General features: G+C 43.3%; 1 long non-coding RNA gene across 1 annotated transcript in view; it reads right to left on the reverse strand.

Moving 5' to 3' along the window:
* LOC141141534 (uncharacterized) overlaps positions 1 to 25,179 on the reverse strand; it is an 82,595-nt gene extending 57,416 nt beyond the window's left edge. Inside the window, exon 1 of the long non-coding RNA XR_012244119.1 lies at positions 25,027 to 25,179. This is a non-coding gene — a long non-coding RNA (uncharacterized lncRNA). The remainder of the gene's footprint in view (positions 1 to 25,026) is intronic.
* Between the last annotated feature and the right edge of the window lie 241 nt (positions 25,180 to 25,420).

Raw genomic sequence — 25,420 nt, forward strand, 5'->3', positions numbered from 1 at the left:
CTGCTCTCCTCTTCTGCTTGCTGTCAGCCTGGGATCTCAGGCCCCCCTCCCTCTGCAGTGCTTGTTCCGGGAAAGAGCGATCAGGCAGGTCACAGAAGCGCCCGAAAACATATATTTTTTACATTATATTCTACTCTAATAGTGAGGATTCTAGCAGTTTACAAGCACTTTGCTCTGTTCACACTGGGGATTAAATGGCAAGCCCTACCCTGAAAATATGCCCTACTCTGTTTTTGGTTGTCAAAATTAATATGACACGGGCTTATTTTCAGGGAAATACTGTATTTATAACTAATGCCGAAATGCAATAATACTACACTATTTGATTTTGTTCATTGTAATACTGGTTTGGAGTACCTCTTGAAATACGAGTGGTGGAGTGAGGGATGAGGAGGTGTCAGAGAAGATCCCAGAAAAGAATTAATATAGGGCACTCTGGGGTGCGCCGGTTCATGCCGGTGCGCGGCATTGTGCGGGCACGCATGGGTGTGCGCCCGTGCGCGTCTGCGCGTGCGCACGCACGGTGTTTGCCACCAACCGCCCTATTTAGTGTGCTGGTACACTTTGCTCGGTGTTGTCTGATCTGCAGCTCCCAGTCCTGTGTTTCCTGTTACCTGTCTGAAAGTTGATCTCCTTGTTACCCGGCTTGTCTATTGGATTCCTCTCTGCTATCTGCCTGCATCTGACCCCGGCTTGCCTTTGACCTTGAATCTGCCTCCTTGTTACCCGGCTTGTCTATTGGATTCCTCTCTGCTATCTGCCTGCATCTGAATCGGCTTGCCTTTAACCTTGAATCTGCCTGCTCCTTTGTACCACGCTGACCGCCTGCTGCCAACCCTGCCTGTGACCTGGACTTTGAACCTGCCTGCTCCTCTGTACTGTGCCGACCGCCTGTTGCCAACTCTGCCTGTGACCGGACCTGCCTACTCTGCTCCTGCTCTGCACCGGCGGACTGTGCTCCAGCTTACCAAGCACCTCCAGTCCACTTGCACCAGGATCCTGGGCCTTAACTCCACAAGTCACCCACCAGGCTCTCATACCATTCTGTGTTCCCGTGCCTTCTGTTTACACTACCAGGGGCCGGGAACCAGATAGGTAAGGGAAGCCTTCCCCTGCTGTATCGGGTTGGTCAGTCAGGTACGTGAAAGTCTGACAGGAGGTCTCTATATATACAGTATAGATAGCCAACCCTGGGGGAGTGATGGGGGACATGCGAATCAACCTAAAGGAATCGCACTATTGACTTGATCGATATAATGAGCCACTTTCATCTAGTGAACCTTTGATTGTAATATTGCATAAAAGTTTAATAGTGATTCTTTAAATAATAAATGTGAGTTTAACAACTTTGTAGATACCATTTTAAGTGTTTGAAATGTGTTTTTACAAATCATGTGTTGTAGTTCTTAGCTAGCACTGACATGTGTATATGTAATTATTGCAGAGCAGAGGGGTGTGCATTTTAGGGGAAGCTAGCTGGGTTATAAATATTGAGAGGGGGAGTCATTTATGGCGCAATTTTGATAAATATTTAACGCATTGCAAATACCATTGTTTTAACGTGTAAGCGTGTCTTTGCACCTAAAAAGCGAAATAATATCAGAGATTTATCATTTGCACAAATACTTGATATACATATATTTAAACTTCTACTACTACTATATAGTATTTTTTCAATCTCTTAATTTTCTTTTATTGATAATTTTAAACGTTGTGATTTTTGCAAAGTAAAAAAAAAAAAATAATAGTATAGGTTAGGTCATATCACACAATTTTTAAGTGAGTGTAATACTAAGATAACTTGCTAACCAACAACACTACAATACTGTTTGTGATTGTCTAACAATCTGTATGATTGAATCATACCTTATGATGCTACAGAATGACCCTGGTGGTTCTTAAAAAGAAGATCACAAAAGAACACAGAACAGCATCTAAAGAACTGCAGGCCTCACTTGCCAGGTAAGATCAGTGTTCATGATTCAAAAATAAGAAAGAGACTTGGCAAAAATGGTATCCATGGGAGAGTTCCAAGGCCAAAGCCACTGCTGCCCAAAAAGAACACAAAGGCTCATCTTACATTTACCAAATATTCTGTGGACTGATGAGACAAAAATTTAACTTTTTAGAAGGTGTGCATCCTGTTACATCTGGCATAAAACGAATACAGCATTTCATAACAAGAATATCATACCAACAGTCAGACATGGTGGTCTGGGGCTGCTTTGCAGCTTCAGGACCTGGATGAGTTAACACAATTGATGGAACCATGAATTCTGAGCTCTACCAGAAAATCCTAAAGGAAAATGTCCGGCCATCAGTTTGTGACCTCAAGCACAAGTGCACTTGGGTTATGCAGCAGGACAATGATCCAAAACACAACAGCAAGTCCACCTCAAAATGGTTCAAACAAAGCAAAATTTAGGTTTTTAGAGTGGCCTATTTAAAGCCCGGACTTAAATACAATTGAGATGCTGTATCATGACCTTATACAGGATGTTCATGCTGGAAAACCCTCCAATAAGGCTGAATTAAAACAATTCTGCAAAGAAGAGTGGGCCAAAATTGCTCCACAGCAATATGAAAGACTCATTTCCAGTTATCTCAAATGCTTGAGTGCAGTTGTTGCCGCCAAGGGTGGTACAACCAGTTATTAGGTTTAGGGGCAATTACTTTTTCACATAAAGCCAGGCAGGTTTGGACAGCTTTTTTGCCTTAATAAATGAAACCATCATTTAAAAACTGCATTTTGTATTTACTCGGGTTATCTTTGTAAAAATACAATTAGTTTAATGCTCTGAGTCATTTAAGTGTGACAAATATGCAAAAAATAAAATCAGAAAGGGGCAAATACTTTTTCACAGCATTGTATATGCTAGTAAGTTAAAACCAGCGATCCACCTCACTGGAAAATCGCTTAAAGTCATCTTTTAGAAACTGCACCTCATCATCAGGGGATCATTAACAAATATTTAAATAAACATAAAACATATCCTCATCAATAATAAATAAAATAATTATTAAATGACAGTATTAACAACAACCAAAATGATAAAAGGTGCTTAAGGTTTTAAGGTTTTAGGTGGTATACTCACATATTACCCGCTAATCAATTTTAGTATGTCCTTTTTAATTTGGAATAAGTTGGGTTTAGCACCTTTTAGGAGTGTCAGGACGCTACCTTGAGAGAATGTAGGAGGAGGATGTGGGCCGCTGATTCAGAGTGAGCGAGCGGAGAGACACATTGAACCTCATTATCCAGTGATTGATCTGACCGGAATGTAAAGTATATGTTCAATGCCTGAACCTATTTGAACTTTGTAAGTGCATTATAAAAAGGGCGGTTTGATGGCTGAATAAATTTTTTTTTTTATGGAGTTACGCTATGGTACTGCCATTTGTTTTTGAGACCACAGCATGACCTGCAATGGCCTGCAGGGAAGATGATCTGATGGTGGGGAGAGCAAAGTGAGATATCTGCATTACGAGCTTGACACTTGCCTATTGTTGGTAAGTGTTAAATCTATAGGGAGCGGGACTCACTCGTGGTGATTACCTGTTGATTCTGGACACCGATCACAACAGACTATTTCTTTCACCATTGTCACCTTAATTTTGTGTGGATGCACACTTAGTATGACCTTTATGAATCATACAGGGTTTGGGATTTAAGCATACACAGACTGTATATTAACACCTCGTAACACCAGCTTGTTTAGATTTTAAGCACTTGATCTTATTGTGAATATTGCCTTTATTGTGTGTTTCTGCATGTATACTAGCATTTGGTTAGTATATAAGTGCTGCTCGTTCTGATAACATTTTAGTATTCTTTTGTTCTTATGATATGAGGATTTTTTAGCAGCTGCTTAGAGTCCATTCTCATTGAACCAATCTAGGTTGACTAATTGATTTTTGGTTCACTGACATCCGTGAGCACTTGGTGGTGTGGCGCTCTTGTCTTTGCATTTGTGTTATAGCAATCCCTAATGTTTAAGTCTCATGTCTTTGAAAGGGAGGTATGTATTTTAACATGCTTGTTTACATTTTTAGTGTTCATGTTGTTATCTTTTAATGGAAGGGTTTTTTTTCCCCTAACATAGAATACTATCCTCTTTCATACTCAGCCACATTACCTGAGCTGTAATTACCTTTCACTGCTTTCACAAGAATTTCCCAAAAAAATCAGTAAAAGTTTAAATTTTACATTTGCCCAGAACAGTGAAGGTCAACCTGCTAGAGGTAGGAGACCCTTCTTATAAGTCCCAACATCTTCAAAGAGACTTAAATAATTAAAATCAGCAAAAACAATCAGAAAACTTGCAAACTATGAAGTTATGTCTACTTCATATTTTTTCTAATTGTGAGCACCAGAAGCCAGAGATCAGACTCTGGCAATCCATAATTTATTATTATTTTTTACAATTTTTTATATTTTTTAATATATTATTATTATTATTATTATTTACTATTTAGCAAATTTAGTATTTTACCTGCATATCCTGTCAATATGTTTGGAAAAAGAATATAAACTCAGACAAACATTTTAAGTTTGTTACAAATTACCATTTAACACAAGTTAAATAAGTAATCAGGATTGACTTCAAACTGCACATCCCCATAAAATATGGAAAAATTAAGCCTGTCTAAGAAATCTGTATTAGTAGAGGCATATTTTTTTAAAAAAGTGTTGGGACGGTTACTACAAAGAGAGTAATTTTTTTTGTCTTACTCTTGGTGTCAATATGACAAGTCTGTCAAATTGAACAAAATGCATCATCATAACCTTAAAGTGACACTAAACGATATCTTTATTCTTCAAATATAATCCATACACATCCAAAGCCTAATGGACCTGTAAACTATCTTTCATGAAATGTGTTTTTCTGTCTAATTGTGGCATCCCCCGTGAGCTCCAGAACCTCGTCTTTTCCCCCTGGCCTTTGCTTGTTTGGAACAAGCAGTACATGTTAGTTGCAGTCATGTGCACTCCTCTATGTTCACCACAAATGCTACAGTCCCTAGTCCACAGTCCCTAGTCCATCTTTGGGCTATGTTTCTACATGGGATAATGCAGATAGAACATAGCCACCCTCTAACAGTAAGTTGGATCACAGCAGCAAAAAAAATAGAATTTGGTTCCGATAACTCCTTGGATAAATATACAACAATATTGTTCTTAAAAAGTATTAGTTACCACTTATATTGAAGGCATTTGGAACATTTCCAGCAACTCCACTGATACGAGTCATACAGTAAAGAGCCCTTCTGCTATATGCAGGGATACATTTCTTTTCTTCCAGTTGCAAAGATCATTCTTCTGTCTTTTGCAGGAAACTTACAGTGGACCTATGCCTTTCTGATGCAGGCTAAAAGAACAAGTTTGCAATAGTTTTAGCCCCACCAGCAGCATATACTTAACTTTCCTTCTACACCTTCTAATCTGTTTGGCCTGACAGGAGAAGAAGAGCGTTTGACCCATGTAACCCCCAAGTTGTAATCTGGAGCTTACACAGGGCTGAGCCCTCTCTCTTCTTCCCTATAGTAGTACTGAGAACCTAGGTAACCAATTACCAAGCCCCTTCACTGTCACATTGAGGAAAAAGGGGAGAGAGATGTGCTCCTCCATATCCATAAGTAGGGATGAGCTTCGAGTTCGAGTCGAACCCATGTTCGACTCGAACCTCGCATGTTCGACCGTTCATTGAATTTCGAATGTTATGGGCTGTTTGTGCCAAATTCGAGTGGCGCGTCACGGCCCATAATTCACTGCGGCATCACATGCACTATGACTCACATGCTTTGGCCAATCACAGCGTGGTAAGAACGGAGAGTCATAATCAGCCAAAGCCAGGGTGGCTTTGGCCAATTATGGCTCAGGGGGTTTAGTACATGCCCCACACTATATAAGGCCGCTGCGTGGCGGCCTTGTGTAGTGTGTTGCGGCGGGGGCGGCAGAGAGATAGACAGAGAGAAAGTGTCATTTGATTTAAGTTAGATAGAGTAGACAGGCGAGTCAGTTAGCTGCACTTTCAGTGTATTGTGTATATATATGCATCCTAGGTGTTGTATATATATATATATATACTGTATTCAGTTTAGCTAGATCTGTTCCTGTTATTCTCTTCCTACTGACAGGCAGGCAGGTGTTTTTAAAGTAATTACAGCTACTTGAAGAAAATTGCTGGTGCTCTTCTGATCCTATTAGTCCTATTAGCTACAGTATTTACAGTTAGTGCAGTGCATCCTCTGCACAGTGTGCACCTAAAGCTACCTGAAGAAAATTGGTGGTGTTCTTCTGATCCTATTAGTACCACAGGCAGCTGCAGTATTTACATGTTAGTGTAGTGCATCCTCTGCACAGTGTGCACCTAAAGCTACCTGAAGAACATTGGTGGTGTTCTTCTGATCCTATTAGAACCGCAGGCAGCTGCACTATTTACAAGTTAGTGTAGTGCGTCCTCTGCACAGTGTGCACCTAAAGTTACCTGAAGAAAATTGGTGGTGTTCTTGTGATCCTATTAGTACCGTAGGCAGCTGCAGTATTTACAGTTAGTGTAGTGCGTCCACTGCACAGTGTGCACCTAAAGCTACCTGAAGAAAATTGGTGGTGTTCTTCTGATCCTATTAGTACTGCAGGCAGCTGCAGTATTTACAGTTAGTGTAGTGCGTCCTCTGCACAGTGTGTACCTAAAGCTACCTGAAGAAAATTGGTGGTATTCTTCTAAACCTATAAGTACCGCAGGCAGCTGCAGTATTCACAAGTTAGTGTAGTGTGTCCTCTGCACAGTGTGCACCTAAAGCTACCTGAAGAAAATTGGTGGTGTTCTTCTGATCCTATTAGTACCACAGGCAGCTGCAGTATTTACACGTTTGTGTAGTGCGTCCTCTGTACAGTGTGCACCTAAAGCTACCTGAAGAACATTGGTGGTGTTCTTCTGATCCTATTAGTACCGCAGGCAGCTGCACTATTTACAAGTTAGTGTAGTGCGTCCTCTGCACAGTGTGCACCTAAAGCTACCTGAAGAAAATTGGTGGTGTTCTTGTGATCCTATTAGTACCGTAGGCAGCTGCAGTATTTACAGTTAGTGTAGTGCGTCCACTGCACAGTGTGCACCTAAAGCTACCTGAAGAAAATTGGTGGTGTTCTTCTGATCCTATTAGTACTGCAGGCAGCTGCAGTATTTACAGTTAGTGTAGTGTGTCCTCTGCACACTGTGCACCTAAAGCTACCTGAAGAAAATTGGTGGTGTTCTTCTGATCCTATTAGTACCACAGGCAGCTGCAGTATTTACAAGTTAGTGTAGTGTGTCCTCTGCACAGTGTGCACCTAAAGCTACCTGAAGAAAATTGGTGGTGTTCTTCTGATCCTATTAGTACCACAGGCAGCTGCAGTATTTACAGTTAGTGTAGTGTGTCCTCTGCACACTGTGCACCTAAAGCTACCTGAAGAAAATTGGTGGTGTTCTTCTGATCCTATTAGTACCACAGGCAGCTGCAGTATTTACAAGTTAGTGTAGTGTGTCCTCTGCACAGTGTGCACCTAAAGCTACCTGAAGAAAATTGGTGGTGTTCTTCTGATCCTATTAGTACCACAGGCAGCTGCAGTATTTACAGTTAGTGTAGTGCGTCCACTGCACAGTGTGCACCTAAAGCTACCTGAAGAAAATTGGTGGTGTTCTTCTGATCCTATTAGTACTGCAGGCAGCTGCAGTATTTACAGTTAGTGTAGTGCGTCCTCTGCACAGTGTGTACCTAAAGCTACCTGAAGAAAATTGGTGGTATTCTTCTAAACCTATAAGTACCGCAGGCAGCTGCAGTATTCACAAGTTAGTGTAGTGTGTCCTCTGCACAGTGTGCACCTAAAGCTACCTGAAGAAAATTGGTGGTGTTCTTCTGATCCTATTAGTACCACAGGCAGCTGCAGTATTTACACGTTTGTGTAGTGCGTCCTCTGCACAGTGTGCACCTAAAGCTACCTGAAGAAAATTGGTGGTGTTCTTCTGATCCTATTAGTACCACAGGCAGCTGCAGTATTTACAAGTTAGTGTAGTGTGTCCTCTGCACAGTGTGCACCTAAAGCTACCTGAAGAAAATTGGTGGTGTTCTTCTGATCCTATTAGTACCGCAGGCAGCTACAGTATTTACAGTTAGTGTAGTGTATCCTCTGCACAGTGTGCACCTAAAGCTACCTGAAGAAAATTGGTGGTGTTCTTCTGATCCTATTAGTACCACAGGCAGCTGCAGTATTTACAGTTAGTGTAGTGCATCCTCTGCACAGTGTGCACCTAAGGCTACCTGAAGAAAATTGGTGGTGTTCTTCTGATCCTATTTGTACCGTAGGCAGCTGCAGTATTTACAGTTAGTGTAGTGCGTCCACTGCACAGTGTGCATCTAAAGCTACCTGAAGAAAATTGGTGGTATTCTTCTGATCCTATTAGTACCGCAGGCAGTTGCAGTATTTACAAGTTAGTGTAGTGCGTCCTCTGCACAGTGTGCACCTAAAGCTACCTGAAGAAAATTGGTGTTATTCTTCTGATCCTATTAGTATCGCAGGCAGCTGCAGTATTTACAAGTTAGTGTAGTGCATCCTCTGCACAGTGTGCACCTAAAGCTACCTGAAGAAAATTGGTGGTGTTCTTCTGATCCTTTAAGTACCGCAGGCAGCTGCAGTATTTACAGTTAGTGTAGTGCGTCCTCTGCACAATGTGCACCTAAAGCTACCTGAAGACAATTGCTGTTGTTCTGATCCTATTAATACCACAGGCAGGCAGCTGCAGTATTTACAGTTAGTGTACTGTGTCCTCTGCACAGTGTGCACCTAAAGCTACCTGAAGAAAATTGGTGATGTTCTTCTGATCCTATTAGTACCACAGACAGGCAGCTGCAGTATTTACAGTTAGTGTGCTGCATCCTCTACACAATGTGCACCTAAAGCTACCTGAAGACAATTGCTGTTTTTCTGATCCTATTAATACCACAGGCAGGCAGCTACAGTATTTACAGTTAGTGTACTACGTCCTCTGCACAGTGTGCATCTAAAGCTACCTGAAGATAATTGCTGTTGTTCTGCTCCTATTAATGCCACAGGCAGGCAGCTACAGTATTTACAGTGTACTGTGTCCTCTACACAGTCTGCACCTAAAGCTACCTGAAGAAAATGGTGGTGTTCTTCTGATCCTATTAGTATGACAGACAGGCAGCTGCAGTATTTACAGTTAGTGTACTGCGTCCTCTGCACAGCGTGCACCTAAAGCTACCTGAAGACAATTGCTGTTGTTCTGCTCCTATTAATACCACAGGCAGGCAGTTGCAGTATTTACAGTTAGTGTACTGTGTCCTCTGCACAGTGTGCACCTAAAGCTACCTGAAGATAATTTCTGTTGTTCTGATCTTATTAATACCACAGGCAGGCAGCTACAGTATTTACAGTGTACTGTGTCCTCTACACAGTGTGCACCTAAAGCTACCTGAAGAAAATTGGTGGTGTACTTCTGATCCTATTAGTACCACAGACAGGCAGCTGCAGTATTTACAGTTAGTGTACTGCGTCCTCTGCACAGCGTGCACCTAAAGCTACCTGAAGACAATTGCTGTTGTTCTGATCTTATTAATACCACAGGCAGGCAGCTCTATTTACAGTTTGTGTACTGTGTCCTCTGCACAGTGTGCACCTAAAGCTACCTGAAGTAAATTGGTGGTGTTCTTCTGATCCTATTAGTACCACAGGCAGGCAGTTGATTCTACTAGCTGCAGCTACATCTCACTGCAGGCCATTGGTATGTCTGGAAGGCCAACAAGGAGAGGCAGACAGTCACAAGCCAATAAAAGAGGGCAAGCAGATACTGTGTCTAGAGGCAACAGTGCTGGTCGTGGAGACGGTGCATCCCCATCAGCACGTGGCCGTGGGACACGCTTGTCCTTTTTTTCGGCAGCTGGACACGTTGAGCAGTAACATGCAGAAGACTTGGTAAAGTGGATGACTAAGCCATCCTCATCCTCCTCATCCTCTCTCACCCAGGCTCAGGGTACTTTGTCTGGCAAAGCAGCTGCTAACGCGGCCTCTTCCCTCAGCTCAATGGCATCAGTCACTCCTTCCCTAGCCCCACCATGTCCACCTGAGGAGTCCCCTGAACTGTTTGACCACAGTGTTGGGTACATGCTTCAGGAGGATGCCCAGTGTTTTGAAGACTCCGATGATGGTACCCAGCTAGAGGAAGGCAGTAACGTGAGCCCAGAGAGAAGGGGTGCCCAAGAAGGACAGAAATCTGGCAGTCATGTTCCCCCAGCTACAGCATACTGCCAGCTTTGCTCCAGTGATGAGGAGGGAGGGAATGATGAGGTCACTGACTCCACGTGCCTCATAGGAGAGAGGAGGAGGAGGCACATCTCCAATGAGGCAGGATGCCCTCCAGGGGCCAGCCTAAGGACACCACACTGACTGCATCACCACATGTGCAGGGAGCTGCTGTCTCTGTGCGTTATTCCAAAAGTTTTTGGTGTGGGCCTTTTTTGAGACGAGTGCATCAGATCCCACCGCTGCTATTTGCAACATATGTCTCGAGCGTATCTCGCGTGGCCAAAACATCACCTGCTTGGGCACCACATGCTTGACCAGATATATGTCGACCTGCCATGCAGTTCGTTGGCAAGCGTACCTAAAGGAACCACACCAAAGAACAAAGTGGACTTCTCCTTGCTCCTCATCAGCTGGGATCTCCAACCCCACTATACCTTCAGTCCTCTCTGAAACCTTGCACTCAGAGGAATGAAGGTGTAGAATTAGGTGTGTCACAGCCAAGTACTTGGGGGCAATCTGCTATCGGTACACTGACGTCAGATTGTAACAGGCAAATTTCTGTGCCCCAGCTGCTGCACCGCCGAAAGAAGTTTGTTCTCAGCCATCCACATGCCCAGCGGTTGAATGCTAGCTTGGCTAAATTGTTAGCACTTCAACTGCTGCCTTTTCAGTTGGTAGACTCTGCCCCTTCCGTGAGTTTGTGGAATGTGCGGTTCCTCAGTGGCAGGTTCCCAAACGCCACTTTTTCTCACGGAAGGCAATTCCGGCTCTCTACCAGCATGTGGAAGGCAATGTCTTGGCCTTGCTGGACAGGGCAGTCAGTGGTAAAGTGCATATTACCGCTAACTCATGGTCCAGCAGGCATGGACAGGGACATTACCTATCTTTCACCGGGTGACTCTTCTGGCAGCTGGGAAGGATGCGAGACAGGGTGCAGTAGTGTTGGAGGTTGTTCTGCCACCATGTCTCCAAAATTCTACTAGTGGTGATTCTGCCACACCTCTCTCCTCCACCCCCCTCCTCTTCTTCTTCCTCCATGGCCTCTTCCTGTGCTGATTTGTCCTCGGAACCAGCGGTGCTCCGTAGGCGTTCAAGGGGCTACGCAAGCACGCAGGCAAAAAGATGCCATGCGGTGCTTGAGCTGGTGTGCTTGGGGGACAGGAGCCATACTGGGGCAGAGATTCTGTCAGCTCTGCAGGGGCAGGTTCAGAGGTGGTTGATGCCAAGCCAGCTGAAGCCAGGTATGGTGGTTTGCGACAATGGCACCAACCTCCTCTCCACCCTCCAACAGGGACAACTGACCCATGTGCCCTGTTTGGCTCACGTCCTTAACTTGGTGGTGCAGCGGTTCTTGGGCAGGTACCAAGGCTTACAGGGTAGGCCAGGAAAGTCTGTGTGCATTTCCGCAGGTCATATAATGCCAGTGCTCGGCTGACCTCCAAAAGGAATTTAACCTGCCCAAGAACCACCTAATCTGTGACATGCCCACCAGGTGGAACTCAACATTGGCCATGCTGCAGCGACTGCATACGCAGCAGAGGGCCATCAATGAGTACCTATGCGACTATGGCACCAGGACAGGGTCAGGGGAGCTTGGTTTCTTCCCCACGCCAGTGGGCTATGATCAGGGATGCATGCACTGTCCTGTCACCATTTGAGGAGGCCACAAGGATGGTGAGCAGTGACAGTGCATGCATCAGTGACACTGTCCCTCTTGTCCACCTGTTGGAGCACACGTTGCATGGAATAATGGACAGGGCACTTGAGGCAGAACAGAGGGGGGAAGAGGAGGACTTCCTTACCTCTCAAGGCCCCCTCTATCCAAACAGTGTTCCTGCATGCCCGCCAATCACACAGGAAGAGGATGAGGAGGAGAAGGAGGGGGATTGTGTCAGCATGGAGGTGGAGCCTGGCACTCAGCATCAGCAGCAGTCTGCAAGGGATCATTTACAGTCCGAAGAAACCCATGGACTTGTACGTGGCTGGGAGGAGGTGGCTGTGGATCATGTCATCCTTAGTGACCCAGAGGACTCTGGACCGAATGCCTCAGCAAACCTACGCTGCATGGCCTCCCTGATCCTGCAAAGCCTGCGGAAGGATCCTCGTATTCATGGTATCAAGGGGAGGGATGATTACTGGCTGGCAACCCTCCTTGATCCATGTTACAAGGGTAAGGTTGCGACCTTATCTTGCCGTCGCAGAGGGAGCAGAGGATGAAACATCTTCGGGAGGCCTTTGCAGAAAGGTTTGTGCAATGTGTTTCCAGAGCCTGGGAGGTTACAATTTCCTGGTCCTCCTGGACAACGTGTTGCTGAGGCTTCCGTCAGTCACAGAAGGAGCGGTGGAGAAGATGGCCGTCTGGCCTTTGCGTTCAGACAATTTTTTAGTCCGCAGCTCCAAGGTCTGATTGGTTCCAGCAACCATCGCCAGTGTCTGATTCACATGGTACAGGATTACCTAGGTGCAAGATCAGACTTGGACACCTTTCCCACCGAAAATCCTCTGCGTTACTGGGTCTTGAGGATGGATCACTGGCCAGAGCTTTCACAGTATGCAATTGAGCTACTGGCCTGTCCTGAATCCAGTGTTCTTTCGGAACGCACATTCAGTGCTGCTGGAGGCTTTGTAACCAATCACAGGGTGCGCCTGTCCACCGAATCGGTCGATCGGCTGACCTTCATAAAAATGAATCAGTCTTGGATCACCAGCTACCAAGCATCTGATGCTGATGTAACCGATTGATTTTTTTTTAATGTGAGATCCCTTCAAGACTGCCTATGCTGATGTTGAGTGACTATCCTGTTATGCTGAGTCACAAACCTCTTCCTCCTCAATTTTCATGCTGATAGCTTGTAAGAACATTTTTGGTTCTGGGCACCACCACCAGTGGCCAAGGCCCAATTTTTCTGCCCCGGTTTAACAGGGGCGTGTAATTACAATTTTTGATGCAATACTTTGCAGCAGGGCTTATTTCTGCGCTCCAACTATAGTATCTGTGAAGGGTTGCAGTGTTGTGGCACCAGCACCAGTGCCCAAGGCCCAATTTTTCAGTCCCTGTTTAACAGGGGCATATAATTACAATTTTTGATGCAATACTTTTCATCAGGGCTCATTCCTGCACTCCAACTATAGCATCTGTGAGGGGTTGCAGTGTTGTGGCAGCAGTGGCTAAGGCCCAATTTTTCTGCCCCTGTTTAACAGGGGCATGTAATTACAATTTTTGATGCAATACTTTGCAGCAGGGCTCATTCCTGCACTCCAACTAGAGTATCTGTGAGGGGTTGCAGTGTTGTGGCACCAGCACCAGTGCCCAAGGCCCAATTTTTCAGCCCCTGTTTAACAGTGGCATATAATTATAATTTTTGATGCAATATTTTGCAGCAGGGCTCATTCCTGCACTCCAACTATAGCATCTGTGAGGGGTTGCAGTGTTGTGGCACCAGTGTCTAAGGCCCAATTTTTCTGTCCCTGTACAATAGGGACATATAATTACAATTCTTGATCTAATATTTCACAGCAGGGCTCATTTCTGCGCCCACCAAGAGTAACTGTGAGGGCTTACAGTGTTGTGGCAACACCACCACCAAAGGCACAATTTTTCTGCCCCTGTTTAACAGGTGCATGTAATTACAATTATTGATATAATATTTCACAGCAGGGCTCGTTCCAGCGCCCACCAAGAGTAACTGTGAGGACTTACAGTGTTGTGGCACCAGCACCACCACCAAAGGCCTAATTGTTCTACCACTGCTCAACAATGGCATGTAATTACAATTCTTGATCTAATATTTCACAGCAGGGCCCGTTCCTGCGCCCACCAAGAGTAACTGTGAGGGCTTACAGTGTTGTGGCAACACCAACACCTAAGGCCCCAATTTCTGCAGAGTATATAGGGCAGGCCCCTACTTTCAAACATCCAACTTACAAACGACTCCTACATGCAAAAGGAAGGAGACAACAGGAAGTGAGATGAAATCTTCCCCTAGGAAGGAAAATTCTCTCCTGTAAGAGTAAATATGGGAAAAACGTGTCTCCTCTTCACTGATGCTTTATCACCAATCCTTGTTTCACTAAAAACCCCAAATTTTCAAAAAACATTTGTCATTGGGACAGAAAGTGAGGTGAAATCTTCTGAAGAGATGCACAGACAGCAAAACAAATGTTGCAGGGGTGATAACCCTTCCCTATGTTTTCCAAAAAGCTTAAAAATAGATTTTTTGGCTGGAGCTACACTTTAAAAATGTACCAGTTCAAAATTACAAACAGATTCTACTTAACAACAAACCTACAGTCCCTGTCTTGTTTGCACCGCCTGTTCAGAGTATATAGGGCCTGGGGGCCCCACGCCTTTCCTTTTTTTAATCTGGGTGCAGGGTTCCTCTTAATATCCATATAAGACCCAAAGGGCCTGGTAATGGACTGGGAGGTGGGGGGTACCCATGCCGTTTGTCTCACTGATTTTCATCCATATTGCCAGGACCCGACATTACATTAAAGCCGCAAGCAGTTTTAAATGACTTTTATTCCTTTAGAAATGTCATTTTGTGCAGGGACTGTTTTAAGCACGGAAAACATGCGCCACTTTACAGGCATACTATAGACACCCCCCAGGTACGATATTTAAAGGAATATTTCACTTTTTTTTTCACTTTAAGCATCATTAAAATCACTGCTCCCGAAAAAAACGTCCGTTTTTAAAACTTTTTTTTGCATTGATACATGTCCCCTGGGGGAGGACCCGGGTCTCCAAACCCTTTTTAGGACAATAAATTGCATATTAGCCTTTAAAATTAGCACTTTTGATTTTGAACGTCCGAGTCCCATAGACTTTAATGAGGTTCTAAAGTTCGCGCAAACTTTTGGTCTGTTTGCAGGTTCTGGTGCGAACTGAACCGGGGGTGTTCAGCTCATCCCTATTCACAAGCGCTAATTATTTCTATTCACTCCCAGGGGCAAAACAGTTCCTTGGGGGAGCAAATGGAATATACCCATTAGCTTCTGGCATGGTTGCCATTAAAGCGAATCTGTTACTGTTTGCTGCATGTAGTGAACAAGTTTCTTCTGAATTTCTGAAGTGAGTTCTTATATAGTTATACTTTGTCATGGGAAAAAGTAGATGGCGGGCCCACAAAGGATGATGGACCAGGCTGCAGCCCTTAGGCACACCTGTACAGATGGCTATTGACCTGAGGTTAGAACTAGAGCATGGAACAAAGTCAACAGGTAGATACAGAAACAGGTAGAGACCTAAGTTCAAGGCAGGTAGAAAATAAGCAAAGTCAATTCAAGCCAAAGTAAGTAACGAGAGAGCGCAGGAGCTAATGCAGACAGGAGCCTTGGAAATTAAACTATTGCTCAGGCAACAGGTGTTGGCCTAGGCACAGCTGAAATAAGTTGATTGACAGGCCTAGCTGTGGTCCAGAAAACTAGGTGCCTAGGTTCAAGGCAGGTAGAAAATAAGCAAAGTCAATTCAAGCCAAAGTAAGTAACGAGAGAGCGCAGGAGCTAATGCAGACAGGAGCCTTGGAAATTAAACTATTGCTCAGGCAACAGGTGTTGGCCTAGGTACAGCTGAAATAAGTTGATTGACAGGCCTAGCTGTGGTCCAGAAAACTAGGTGCCTAGGTTCAAGGCAGGTAGAAAATAAGCAAAGTCAATTCAAGCCAAAGTAAGTAACGAGAGAGCGCAGGAGCTAATGCAGACAGGAGCCTTGGAGAAATTAACCTATTGCTCAGGCAACAGGTGTTGGCCTAGGCACAGCTGAAAAAAGTTGATTGACAGGCCTAGATGTTGGTCCAGAAAACTCAAGGAGCTTAACACTGAGAAGACATGGATGTCAAAAGTGACATTTATCTAATTTTGCTTTAAATCATCAGGGACCCTGTTCAAGGATCCCTTACTGAATGGACTGGACGGCGCCCATGTGAAAGGGGCCCTAGAGAGATCAGATGATGATAGAACTACACAGAGTTTCAGATCAGTTTTTCTGCTGATACATGACATATAGATTGTGATGGTGTTCAACCTAATGCCTCTTTTCAAGTGTAAAAAATTTCAGTTCAATTATTCTTTTTCTTCGAAGCTAGGGTCTATCAATAATCTATCGTCATCTGCTTTTCACACAGTTGCATTTCTATTTGCTTCTCAATTATGTGGGTTGTGAAAGTGGTGAGTATGGTAGTGAGAATCTTCCTTCTCACTCTAAATGGAGCTAGCCAAAAAAAAGTTTTTATCAATTTTATCCTAAAAATACATTATGTGTAAAGGAACACACAGTTCCACAGCAAAGTGCAAGATATTGGTCATCGCTCTACATTAAAATATAGCTCACGGGCCTCCACCTTCCTCTGATAGGAGTGACAGCTTTAGAAAGTATTATGCCCCGTACACACGGTCGGATTTTCCGATGGACAATGTCCGATCGGAGCGTGTTGTCGGAAATTCCGACCGTGTGTGGGCGCCATCGGACATTTTTCATCGGATTTTCCGACACACAAAGTTGGACAGCAGGAGATAAAATTTTCCGACAACAAAATCCGATCGCGTCAATTCCGACCGTGTGTGGCCTGTTCCAACGCACAAAGTGCCACGCATGCTCAGAAGAAATTGCGACACGGGACAGCTCGTTCTGGTAAACGTAGCGTTCGGAATGGATACAGCACTTTCGTCACGCTGCAATGTTCAAAATGGTTTAATACAGCGTACTCTCTTCTTCGTTATAATGTGACAAGAATTAAGTCGTTTTGCTGCTCATATTCACACACACTTCTCACAAACTTATTTCGTTACTATTTATCGTGATTCCCTCAATATATTTTGATTTCTCACATCTGACAACAAAATTTTTTTTTTTTTTTTGGACTTTAATGTAGATTCTTTTTTTGTGTTTCTCTTTTTTATTTTTTTTGGTGATTTTGATTTGTATTCCCGAAAATGTTTGTGTGTGTTTTTGGTGACAAGTTCCCACAACACCACTAATATGTTGTTCTATTTAATCTGTAGGAGATTGTTTGGTGTTGTTGTCCCTTGTTAATTTCACATTGTACTTTAGAAATGTACCTGAATCGTCACCAACAAACTGTCCTTTTTGGATGAAAACACACACAGGAGAGTAGAATTTACCCAAAAAAATTTTATTAAGGGGTCACAACTATAAACAAAGAGGGAGGCAACGCTGGAGAAACTGCAGAAGTGGGTGAAGCCTTGGACCCCTAGGGCAGACATCAACTATTTAAAAGCAAAATTGGTGGCCTGAGGAGTCCATATCATAAGGGAGGGCAGTCTGGTCCAGAAGTCCCAGAGATCCGGAAAGCAGCAGATGACATCTGTGTCCCCAGGCTGTGGTCATACGAGAGACTGCATCTTCTGTCAGACCAGACTGAACCCAGGGTCATCACTCTCAGGTCTTCCTTCCACGCTTCCTTACAGGCTTTGGCTGTGGTGGTGGAGTTGTGGCAGCAGGAGGAGGAGGAGGAGGAGGATCGTCCCTCTCAATGACATCCGTCTTGTGTGTCAGTTCCCCACTCTCCCCCTTACGAAGGACTTTATAAATCAGGTCCTCAGAGATCTTGCGTTGACCCTCCTGCATGCCCTGCAATTTTGTGGCAGCCATGCAGGCAAAGGCCTCTTCAGGACTGGGGAAGGCTCGGAGGGACGCCGAAGCCTCCTGGATCAGCCTGTACGCTGAATCCTGCACGGGACTCGGAGTGGCCTTCCTGGCTCGTTTATATGGCAGGCGGAGGGGAGGGACCTGAGACTCAGTCAGGCTGCGACTTGTCCCAGGCTTCTCTTGGCTGCCACTTAGCCCCGCCTCCTCCTGGCTGCCACTAATCCCCGCCTCCTCCTGGTTGACACTAATAATCCCCGCCTCCTCCTGACTGCCACATTCCACAGCCTCCTCCTGGCTGAGGTCTTCCTGTGTATGAAAAATGGACATAGTTTTAGTTTTTTATTCATCAATCACACACAATTTTCACCTCCTGACTGCTGCAAATTGAATGTTAACAAATATAACAGACTATCCTTCTGAGCCCAGCAGTTTTCATTCTTTTCCCAATTTTGGGTGCCCACTACTGTCTATTGATATGTAAAGCACTTTTTTTAATCAGCAATTAGTGATCAATAATAACATCTAATAAACATCATTTATTTATTGACCAGAAATCTGTAGAAGAATGCTATACCTGACTCCAGCTGGGCTCCTCCATTTCTTCCTGGCTGGAAGGCCCAGGTTGGACATTGGAAGCCTCAGCTGGGGTGGAAGGAAGAGTGGAAGGAAGAGTAGAGAGGGATTCCCTGACTTCAGTGTGGTCTGACAGAAATCGCAGTCTCTCATAGTACCACAGCCTGGGGACATAAACGTCATCTGCTGCAGCTCCGGACCTCTGGGAATCTGTGACCTTCTTGCGCTCCCTAAGATAAGTGCTCCTCAGGCCACCAATTTTAGCTTTCAAATAAGGGATGGTTGCTGTGGGGACCACCGGCTTCACCAACTCCAGCAGTTTCTCCAGCGCTGCCTGCCTCTTCTGTTTGTGATTATAGTGGGGGTGTCTCACTTGCCACAGACAGGGCAGCTCCCTGTACTTGTCTATGAACAGGGGCAGGAAATTGTGGTCGTTGAACCCATCCATTTTCTCTGTAAGACACAACACAAGACAAAGCCTAATGTCAGGCCAAACTCCCCTAATCTTGTTACAATATAGGCTTCCATTTCGAAGCAGTATAGGCCCAAGTTTAGATCCTACCTTCATTAGCACGATCGGCGTCTCCGATGCTCCTTCCTCCGCTCACAGATCGTACGTAAGACGCGCGCGTTACGATTTATACACACTGTGCATGCGTATAACTCCGCCCGCCCCTGACGTTCTTTCTAGTCTATTCCCCGCCCCTTTTCGTTCGGCGCAGTGGGGGAAGAGCACATGGCGGATAGACAGCAGGATCGTGCTAATTGTAGCAACGAGGAGGAGGAGGAGGAAAGGCTGGAGCCTGAAACGTCCCGATCCAGAAGGAGATTAAAGGACTCAAATATGTCCTTTGGGGAGATGTTGGAAATGGTGGACATCCTGAAGAAGGCCGACTATGATGGAAAGTATGGGCCTTACCCCAACCCCAATGTCAGAAAGGCCAAGATCATGGTGAAAGTGGTCAGGAGTCTGCACCGGAAATTCGGGGTACGACGATCGAAAGATCAGCTCAGGAAGCGGTGGTCGGACCTGAAATTACGAGAACACGAGCAGTACAGAAAGATCCGGAGATTGCTGCAAAAAAGTAAGTAGTTGTGCTGTGTTCCTATTCTTTATGTTTATTACGTTCGTGCTGCTCCATGTGCTTTTAGGAACTGTTGTACAGTTTAAAATGGCAACTTTCATGTTCATGGCACATTATTCGTTCGGATCACACATTGTTATTTCGGACGATAAAATACCATTGTTTAGGCCATATGCATTTGGCCACCATTTTGACGCCCTATACTTGTCTTCAAAGAATTGGGTTGTGTAGATGGCTTTGTTACTAGAATGAAATGCAAACTAGATTGTGTGTAAGGAGAGGACACTGAGCAGCTGTTTTCACATCTGGACACTGGAGCACTAGTGTGGGACCCCAGAAAACCATTTTTATTAGGGGGGCCACACAGGTGCCCCAGTGTATACTATAGGGGGGGCTACATCTGTGAAGCTTTTACCAAACAGGTAAAGTATTGCAGCTTGACAAAGGGCACTAAAAAAGCTGCATCTTGGAACTCGGCTAAAATAGACAATTGTACCCCACTTCCAAGCAATGTTTCATCTTTATAGTTCTGACATTAAATATCTGTGTGCTAATTATACCATTTTTGTTTTACATAGGGGAGAAAAGACTCGGCGGACACCCCTCATCCGAGGAGACCAGAGCCCCCCCCCCCTCTGGAAGAAGGGGAAATCCCCCCAACACAAGATGAGCAGGAGGATGAAGACATGGTGGAAGTAGTTACCACAACAGGTGAGTGTCTGCGACCACAGGCTCAGATAAGAGATGGATTGCGGCATTTTTTTGAAACCTAATTTATTTTGTGTTTCCTCTCTTTTTAGGTGATCGTGAGGTTGTGGATCCAGATCCTTTCACATCCGAAAGTGCCCAGATCCTGATCGGGGAGATCATGGGGTGTAATTTACAATTGGAAAACATCAAGCAAAACATCAATGATGTTATTCCAAAATATAAAAAACATCATTGATGTTTTGGGGCGAGTTTAAAGCCCCTCCAAATCACTTTCTTCTTTTGTGTGCTACAATGTGCTAAATCTTTTTGTGATTTTTCCCAAAGCCAAATTTGGAGGATGCACACAGTGTGCCAACATGTGCTATCTGCCATCACAGGAGATCAATGGACGCGTTTTGGGGGTGCAACCCCTTCCTCAATTATAAAGTAGCGGTGAGGAAGGGCTTTCTCCCCCAAAACACATCCCTTGATCCCCCGTGATGGCAGCTAGCACATGTTGACATTGGGAAATTTGTGTGCATCTTCCAAATTTGGCTTTTCCAGGGGTGATTTCCCCCCATCTGAACGCTATATCAAACACAGTTCCTAAATACTCATGTCTGATATTGCCTTCCAGTTCTACCAAATGTGAACTTTGTAAGATCAAGATTTGTGTCTTTCTTGTTCGTTTTACACAGGCCTGTTTTCTATAAAATGGACATTTTGATTTTGGATAATGACACCACAAAAATTGGTATACAACAAACATGTTGGTTTGTCAGAAAAACCTTTGGTAAATGCACATGTGATTGTGCAGGTATTAAAAAGATTGTTCATCAAGAATGTGTGGATTATTGTCTCACGCTACAACACTTTTGGGGTGATGTAATTGTTGTTTTATGAGAAAATGGGGGTTATTTCCTAAGGGGAAATCCACTTTGCACTACAAGTGCAGTTTCAGTGCAGTTGCAAGTGCACTTGTAGTGAAAAGTGTCTTTGCATTTAGTAAATAACAGCCAACAGTGCTTTGTATAAGGTTACACAATCACAACATTTTCTGCACTCCACACATTTCTGTCAGGGTCAGCTAAAACAAACACAAGCAGTAAATGTCCACAAAGAAGAGCCTGGGGGGAGATGCCTGTCGAGAACTTGAGGTCCTGCAGGCTTCTCCCTGTGGCCAAATACCGCAAGGTAGCGACCAACCTCTGCTCCGCAGTGATGGCTTGCCTCATGCAGGTATACTGCCTGCTAATATAAGGGGTCAGCAAAGCCAACAAACGGTGAAACACGGCGTCCGTCATCCTGAGAAAGTTCCTGAAATCATCAGGATTATTCTCACGGATCTCACGGAGCAAAGGCATATGAGAGAACTGGTGACGCTGAAGCAACCAATTCTTGGTCCATGAACTCCTCCCCACCCTGTTCATGGACTGGACTTGTGTCAAGGTCAGGACCCCAACACCAAGACCCCGCACAGCACGAACTGTACGAGGAGTATGCATACGAAACATGGCTAGAAAACGGTCGGCTGCTCAGAACGAAGTAACAGAACGCACTGAAGAACAGCAAGGCCTGTGAAGAGCGACCTGAAAAACAGCAACGAGCAGGCAAGATCACACAGAAAACTCTGATACGAACTGACTGCACGCACTGAAGAGCAGATACAAACCCACAAGCACAAACTGAACAGCAGAAAACGATCTGAAATAATGAGTAATGAAACAATAAATTACCATGCTGCTAGTCCTGTTACGTGAAGAAGGTGGTCTTGGAAGTTTAAGAAAAATTACAATTTGGGTAAACCTTGATTTACTTTGTGGTTATGTTACACAATTTTAATAATATCGCTTTGCTTGCATAAATTATTTAAAAAATGTGTTCTAAACTTGATTTATTTTGGCAATGTGTCAGTGGTCAGTTGCCACATAAAAATTAAAGCTGCAAAACATATTGAAAGAAATATCCTATCCTACAGTGTTTACATTATAAATCTTGAAAATAATATGCTGGGAGGCAGATATAATTATTCTCAGAAGTAGAGTTCATGATCGAAATGACTATGTAATAGTTATCGATCTGTGAAGATAGCCCCATCCCTTTCTTAGGATAGATACACATGTATGACCCAATTTGTTAAAGGGAATTTACAATGTTTTGCATATATTTTATTTCCTTAGCTATGAAATGGAAATGTTATAAAATATTGTAGTAATGTCTCACATTTACATTTCCAGATAGAGAAATTCTAAGCTCCTTTTAACATGTTTACCAGAGTAATCTTAAATATGTTGTTGAAAAGAGCATGTTGTTTATAATAGCTTAAGCTATAATTTACACATACAACTAAATAAATCCAGCAATACATGGGTCGAAATTCAGCTGGTGCAGCAGGTACTGGCTGAATTTTCGATCCATGTATGGGCAGGGAGGTTGTACAGAAGTCAATTTATCAATAGCAATAACCTGCAATGCTGATCAGTGTATTCTGGCGGTGGGGAAGTCTTTCCACTGTCAAAATACAATAGTTCAGTGGGGAAGATTCCCTCATCTACATCAAGTGCGTGGATGGGGAAATCAAGCCCTTTTTTTTGTTCAACTCACTGGTTCAATAGAAAAACTGAGGAATCTATGGGCTGTCTAAGTGAGAATGTAACCCAGTCCATTTTCTTTCCTCTCTGTGCCTTATATGGCTCTGTACAGATATTCAATTTGAGAGAGAAATTCTGCAAGAAAACAGCTCCTGCTGTGCACTTTTTTTACAGAGCTCATAATGCTCAGTGACATCAGCATCATGGGTGAACCCTTTAAAAAACGATTACTTGTAAAAATAAAGGTTTTTTATAAATATTAAAAAGAGACCTAAAACATATAAACTAAAAAAAGTAAAACAAAAATGGACAAAATTATTGTGGTTTTCCTTTAAATAATTTTTTACCGTAAAGTTGCCTGAAGTGATATCTTCTTGTATGTAGCAAAAATTGCAGCAACCTTTATTAGACCCATAGGGGGTTATTTACTAAAACTGGAAAGTGCAATATCTGGTGAAGCTCTGCATAGAAACCAATCAGCTTCCAGGTTTTGTTGCCAAAGTTTAATTGAACAAGCTGAAATTAGAAGCTCATTGGTTACTATGGACAGGTGTGACAGATTCTGAGTGCACCAGTTTTAGTAAATCTCCCCCATAGTTTTTAGAAGCCTAGCTATAGCTATTTCAAGAATGTCTATCTTTATATCATAAATATTGTGATGTGATTATTACCTTTTTGGCTAACACATTTGTTAGACTGTATAATTAATTTGTGTATATTATATGCATTATAAAATATACAATGGTGTCATTATTCTTAGCAAAAATTTTTTTTTTAAAACAACTAAACATAAGAACAAAAATGTAATGCATTGCAGTATATCCATTGTTATGGGGTAGCTGCATTAACTTTCTTTTTCAGGGTAAGATCATCAGGCAGAGTCCTTGAAACATACTGAGAGCTTCTTCCCATCCCCCATATAATGAAGATGAACAAAGACAGACATATTGAAGCGCATCCTGAGTGGCAACCATAAATTTCTTCCTCACTGGTAAGTGATGTATTTTTTGGGTTTTGGGTTCAGATTCGCTTTAAATCCAGTGGTGTTAGTTATGCCCTGGGGTGCCTGACAAAAACCTGGTAGCCCTATCTTATTCTTCCAATACATACGAAAGCTTTGGATGATTCCTATTTCTACAGTGAGTCACAGACTCACTAATAGACTCTTGTGCTTAAGGGATCATGGTAAACGCCCCATGAACCCTGGTATTACATCATCTTGGTTAGAATGGTAATATTATCACCCATGACCTCATGATAGCGCACAAGCCAGGAATTGTAAAAGTACATCTATTATCAGTCATGTATATATTGTAATAAAATTCCCACATATATTTAGAAGATATAAACTTTTTTTTTTTCCAGTGGAAGAAGGAAGATTAGTCAACAAAGATCAGTGATACACATGAGTGGACACATGCCTCAGTTTCTTTCGGACAGGAGTGAAACAAAATATCTCAACTCAGAGTTAAACAAAAGGCATTTATGATGTTTACTTAATTTTTCTGGATCATTAGTTTGGACTGACATGAGTTATTGCATGTGATATCTGGCCAGAAATCTTACTGACCAGTTGACATTTTTACTACTGAGTAAGTTGCCAGCATCTCCTCTTAAAATGAAAACAAAACTGGTCAAATCTCACTTTTCTCATACGATTTGGACTGGGAGATGGACACATTTGCCAGAAAGTACCTTTTGAAGTTTACATTTCCATGGATATTTATTTATTATTCTCCCGTAACAATGACAGTTGTTAAGATAAACTGTATAACTCTAAATAGAAAATACATCTGCTGTCCCGGCATTGTTTGTGGTTACTGGAGTGTTGACAAGTAAAACCAAGTAGCAAACACGACATTTTAAGTGAGAGGTTCTATGATCATTTACATCTGTCTTCTGAATTTAGATGTAAAACAAATCTATTGGCATGAAAACGTTTACCCCAAATTTTTTATAACATTTAGATACTGATGTTTTGGCTATCTTTACATGCTATATATAATGCTGATGTAACTTTTCTGCTAATTTGATTGGCTCATCGCATTTTTGCAGCAGTTTTGTTTAAACCCATCTCTCGGCAAAGCACTTCCCCCTTCCATCTTTTTGCCCACCCCTTTCTCACCCATTTGACAGATTTGAAATAAAAATACTAAATAAACGTTGCTTTTCACTCACCTAAAGGCATTCCTTGCTCGTGCCACTTCTGGGAGTGACGTCCAGTGGATTCATTGCTACAGTCTGTGTCCGCACCAACAGCTCACTTATTCATGACATTATCACATTACACAGCTCGAGAAGATCCTTCTGTTTGACAGACAATCCAGGCAGCAATTTGAGCATCTGAACAAGGACCTCCTCTGTGAAGGTAATGAGAACTGAGGAACCCCAAAATTGAGCAAATACTGCAACATAAGGCAACCTTATTGTTCTGAAATTTGCAAGCAGTGACATTTTTTTAAATACATTTTTTCACTGACTCTCTTGCACACCAGGACACAATCAAGTGAACACACATTCTTTTCAGCAGAGACCTTCCATTAAGCTTCAAAGGATTTTTATTAAACTTCCT

Source organism: Aquarana catesbeiana, linkage group LG04 (genome assembly GCF_042186555.1).
Source record: "Aquarana catesbeiana isolate 2022-GZ linkage group LG04, ASM4218655v1, whole genome shotgun sequence".
Taxonomy (NCBI): Eukaryota; Metazoa; Chordata; class Amphibia; order Anura; family Ranidae; genus Aquarana; species Aquarana catesbeiana.